Below are 6,118 nucleotides of genomic sequence, written 5' to 3' on the forward strand. Positions count from 1 at the left end.
CTATCTATCTATCTATCTATCTATCTATCTATCTATCTATCTATCTAACTACCTACCTATCTATTAATGTAGGAGAGGAGTGGATAATCTGGTCAGCATAGTTTGCAGAGAGAAGACGAAGGGAAAACCTGGAGCGAAGCCAAAGAACTCGGTACGGGCCTGGCACTTATGCACCTGAAGTGTAATTCGAGATCGGAAGGGAAAATTCCTACCTTTACCTTTGTCACTTTTTTATGTCCTCACCGTATCAATCGCAGAGATACAGATCAAATAATTGACACCCTTACTTCAACACAAGCCATCCTAGTGAACACAGAGCAATAATGATTAAAGCCCAACTAACAAGTTGTTGTTATGTAGGTCAGAGGGGACTACGTTCTGGCGAAAGTAGTCCTTCTCGCACAAGGGCAGTCTTGTATCTATGGCCTGAGGGGAGTTGAGGTGAGGTTAAAAAGCACTGTGTGATCCCAGTCATGTGCAATTATGTGTGTTTTTAAACAGACGTGGCCGCGTAAACAAGGTCGGGCGGGTTGGAGCTCACCCTAACCCACGGCCTGGATGAGAAAAGGTCAAGAAAGTCCATGCCCAAACCCGATCGGGACGACACAAGGGGGAGATGGAAAGATAAAGTCTAGCGAACAACAAAGTTAGTGTAGGAGCTGGGTAGGGAGGGGGGGGGTGGGGGGCAAGCTCTTCTGGAGCTGACCCAGATTCATCGCAGGCGCTCTACAATAGGGATCTTTGAGGATCCAAGACGGAGGCTGTCTACGACCTTGCCTGCACACACACAACCAATTGCCAGATTGGTTTTCCTCCTGTAACTTGTTCCTCCTCTTGGCACACGGGCCGCTGGCTCACCGGCCGCCCTTCGGCAGGTCAGATGACATTTCAGAGAGAGAGAGAGAGAGAGAGAGAGAGAAAGAGAGAGAGAGAGAGAGAGAGGGAGAGAGAGAGACCCAATTCTGCCAGGAAGGGGTTACAAAGAAGGTCTTGTATATCTGTCTGCACTTTAGATTGTGCACTTCACAGAACTCTATGTTTCTTGCCGCATGTTTGCAGATATGCATTTGTGCGTGTGGGTGTCTGTGTGAGTGTGTGTGTGTGTGTAAAGGAGATGATGCCTAGCGCATGTAGGTCGTTCGGGAGCGTCGTGTTTCACCGACACCGTCCTCCTCAGGTGCCGAAACATCTCCAGGTCTTTTCACAGACTGTGAAAGAGGATGGAGTAAACGACCTTTCGGGAACCAGAACCAAAAACGCTTGGATTTGTTAAACCCATATTTTTTTTTTCTCTTACCTTAAAATGTGCGTCTTCATTTCTCATTTTAAATGGAAAACACCTAAGAAACATAGGTTTAACAATTTTGAAGTTTTTTTTTTGGTGATCCAATGACTCAGACCATATGATTTCTTCCAGTGTAGAGAAAGCGAAATGAAAAGAAAAGAGAGTGAAGCTGGACAGTATATTGTTATGAAACTATATCTTAAAACAATTGTCTTTAAGGCTGAATTACAGTAAAGTAATGCAACTTCGCATTACATAATAAAGTATGTCAGGGTTTTCTCAGCTGGACATTTATCATGTTCCATGAATGCCAGTTTAAACTCCCTTCATGTAGGGTTTGCAAAGTGCAAACAATTTAAAAATGAATACACACAATTCACTTTTATGAAAAATAGATCCATTGATAGTCAATATAATGGCATCCAACGTTAACGTTAATAACGTCATTCTTTTATATACGTGACTTATTTAATTTGTTTTAAGTCCAGTTCCAATAAAAAACTCTCCGTAGGAATGACTGGATTCCCAGTTTGGTCTTGTCATCCAAATCAGAATCAGAATCAGAATCAGAATCAGAATCAGAATCGGAATCAGAATCAGAATCAGAATCAGAATCAGAATAGTCTTTATTGCCAAGTAAGTTTACACGAACAAGGAATTTGTCTTGGAGTTCGGCGCATACATGAAACATAAATGTAAAACAATAAGTGAAATATTTGTGAAATATATAAGCATATATAAACGAAGGCTGTTTTTTAAATTTTAAAACGAATGTCCGGCACAAACTGTACGGCTCTGTACAGTTTGTGCCGGACATTCGTCGTACTTTGTGTGAAGCAGGTTTTTAAGGCTACGTTACGGAGAAGAAAGGAATTCATAGATCCACATGGCTAAAGGTTGTTTCTCTAGTATTTATTGCGTGTAAGTAGCTCATGAACGACAGTACAGTGCCCAGCCTGGGCAGAGGGTATGAGAGAGAGAGAGAGAGAGAGAGAGTGAGAGAACGAGATGCCCTCACAGTTATGAGGCGGTGTTAAAACACACACACGCATACACACACACACACACACACACACACACACACACACACACACACACACACACACACACACACACACACACACACACACTGTCACCAAAAAAACTCCCACTCGCAGCACACACACTGGGGTCAACGGAGCAGAGGGGACTAATGAGAAGCCTGACACGCGGTCGCCGCCGAGCAGGAAGTGCTGCTATTGGAAACATGTGGGCTGTATTGTCTCAGAATGCAGGGATCTGAGCCACTCATCTGGTGTTCCCCTGGGGGGGTGGGGTTTGGAGGATGATCACCATGTGAAAAACGTTCTGGTAAGACATGTAACGCCACACCACAAAGTGAGCTCCGAACCCTCCCATCCGGGGGCTCACGACAATAAACGGACACCGGGGAGATAAAAAAAAATCCGGGGATGAGGGATGATGAGGATGAATGGCGGCTTTGTGCGTCGGGATTAAGCCTAATCAATCGAGACATTGACTCGGACAACAGACTGGCCCTATCTGCCGCGTGGGAGGAATGGAGGGAAAGTACGGTAAAGAAGGGTGGGGCGGTTGGCTTTGCATATTGTTTGCTCCTCATCTTTTTTTGGGGGGGGGGGGGGGGGATAAAAGTGGACCATATCTGCATTGCTTTGGTACAAAAAATGAAAAACAAAATGCCGCACCGGGAAGAAAGGAAGCAGAAGAAAGCATGGGAAGCAGCAAAACAATTTGAAGGAGGGAAAGGGGATGGAGGGGATGGAGGGGATGGAGGGGGGTTCACATGAGCAACAGCTGTTGGGATCATTAAGCACTTTGACTAGAGCTGGAGATTAGAGATCCTACCCCATGTATGCATGAGTGTGCTTAAACGTTTAGAGAGAGAGAGAATCCCAGACAGACAGACATAGAGAGAGAGAGAGAGAGAGAGAGAGAGAGAGAGAGAAGGAAAGTGGCTGAGGAACAGGGAGATAGATACAGCCCACAAGAAAGGAAGAGGAAAAGAACGAGAGTTGAGGAGAATAGTTTACCTTTCATTGTTCAAGGACAGAGCCAGTAGGAGCCGTCACACACACACACACACACACACACACGCGCACACACACACACACACACACGCAGACACACACACACACACACTTAGCAATCCCCTGCTCTGGGTTCCAGCTGGTTCCCATCGTGAGACGGAATGGAGGGAAAGATGGAAGGGGAGGAGGTGCGAGAGGAGGGAGGTCGGGAGCCGCTCCCACGGCTTTGGCTTTCAACTTCATCACACACACTCCGGTTGCTTTAGTCTTTCTCTGTGTCTGTCTCTGTCTCTGTCTCTGTCTCTCTGTCTCTCTGTCTACCTTGCTCTCCGGTTCTCTCGCTCATGTCAAACCATCACTGTGACGGCGCAGAGTTCTGAATCTCCGCTCCGAGACAACAAAACAGAACTCGGAAGCCCTCAAAAGGGAACTATATGACCAAAAACGACTTTGAACAACATGGCAATCGAGGGCTGATTGTAAATATCACCACCGAAGTGCGTAGTGTGGGGAAATGCATCTGCAAAGCCCCCCTCCCCTCTCTCTCCCCCCCCTCTCTCTATCTCTCTCTCTCTCTCTCTCTCTCTCTCTCTCTCTCTCTCTTCTCTTCTCTGCTGTGGGGTGGGGGTGGGATGCTTGACCTCAGGGGGTCACGTTTTGCCGGAGAGACGGATAGGTGGAGAGGGAGAGGAAGGCTGGGAGGGGTGGGGGGTGGGGGGGGGGGGGGGCAGTCAGAATTCCAGGCCAGACCTCTGGGAGTTAAGAACGGAGGGAAGGGAGAGAATGGGGGGTATGGGGGTATGAGGGGGGAAGGGATAGAGGGAAGGCAGTGGACATCTGGAAAAAATTATACAGCATGCTATTTCTCCGGTGAGGGATGAGGGAGCAGGAGAGAGAGGGAGAGAGTGTAGAGGGAGATGGAGAGAATAGATTGTGCTGAGGGTAAGAAAGAGAGAGAGAGAGAGGGAAGATGAAGAGAAAGAGAAAGAGCAGGAGGAAGCGGGGGTCTTTGATCTGCACAGTCTGATAGAAATTGTCTGCACATGTTATCAGCCTCCATCGCATAATAGCAGTGAAAGAACCCAGCCTGCTCCTAGTCCGAGATCCATGGCCCTGGTAGATAACATGACAACACGCCTGCACGGACACCCACACTGGTATGGTCTCACACGCACACACACACACGCACACACACACTCACACACGCGCCCACACACACACACACACACACACACGCAACGCGTACACACACCATGCTTCAATTATTATGATCAAAAGCGGTGCAGAAGGGGGCCTTTGTGTGTCATTAAAAACAAAGTCGCAGGATAAAAAGTGGGAGACTAGAAACATCTGACCCGCAGCTTTACGCCAGACTGCGATGTTGTTGTATAATGTCGCCCCCTGCCGGCTCTGCTATGACATCACACAAAGGTCAAACTAATTCACACATTTGAACGTACGTTTTAGGTCAAAGTGGTCATGTTTTCTTCCGCTCATAAAAAAAATTGCATGTTTGTGCTATGTATTGTGGTGTTGTATTGTGGTGTTGTATTGTGGTGTTTCCCCGGCAACGCATGTACTGTGCTTCTCATAGTGCAATGCAAGTTAATCAGAAATGACTAACATGAGAGACTGTCATTGGCGTGTTTTGGGAGGTGCTTGTATGCTCGTGTAACCAAATGTGTGTAAAACGGCAACCAGTGGCTTGGTGCTTAATGTAAAGCACATACAAAACTCCCAGTTTGAACGAGTAACACGATCACCCATTCGTTTGACCCATTTGACCGATTGACTCAACTTGTAAACTGATCTGTTGTTTTTAATATTATCAGCAGAATTATCAGTCAAGGGTGAAAGTGTGCAAATATGGGTCCGCGCACCAAACACGTGTCAGGCATTGTGGCGGGTTGTTGTGCTTGGCTACATCACACCTGAGCAGCGCCAGGATCGAAATATAAAGAAATAAGAGTCATCCATATCTCGCTCTCGTCCATCCTAATCTATTCAAATTCCTGTGTGTAACAACAACAACAACAAAAACAAGAACAACAATAGAAGTATTGTTATTCATTTTTTTAAATTATTATTATTGTTATTATTATTATTATTATTATTAGTAGTAGTAGTAGTAGTAGTAGTGGTATTAGTTGTATTATATTTGATTGAACTGTAGTCCAGTCTCTTCTGTTCTCGGAACTACACGTTTCTTCCACTGTGACTTTCCCTGGCTTTGTCTCGGCCGGTTGTCGTGGCAACCAGCGGGGGCCGGAAGCGTCAGCCGTGAGCCCATGCGAAGGCGGAAATAATGGGTTTCGTTTGGCAAACAAATCCAGGCCTGGTGTGTGTGGCGTCATGGGCAACTTCAGCCAAAAACAGCGGTGGAACGGCATTAATAAAACACGAAGGGCAATTGCACAGGCACGCAAATCCACGTGTATTCAGGCAAATGCACGCGTCTCACCTGTACATCCGAGTATCTCCCTTAATACACTGTATATATATATATATATACTCCGTTGCACTACTGTACATACACACACATTCAGGTTGGGAAATTGGTGGGTAACGCTCTGCGAAAGGTTTATTGGTATTTATGCACCACCGTCAACATCGACGCGGTAGGTGAACGTTGCAGCGTCTCACCTGGGATTTTTCCTTTCTGTTTCCGACCACGTCATTGGCCGCTCGCACGTTTCCGCCCCCAGCGTCGCTGTTCGTTTCGTGTCCTCTCTCCTCGTTGGCCGAGCCGAGCCGCCCCGCCTGTCCGTCACAGACAAGCCCCCTC

The sequence above is a fragment of the Zeus faber genome (genome assembly GCF_960531495.2).
Source record: "Zeus faber genome assembly, chromosome: 1".
In the NCBI taxonomy this organism is placed as follows: Eukaryota; Metazoa; Chordata; class Actinopteri; order Zeiformes; family Zeidae; genus Zeus; species Zeus faber.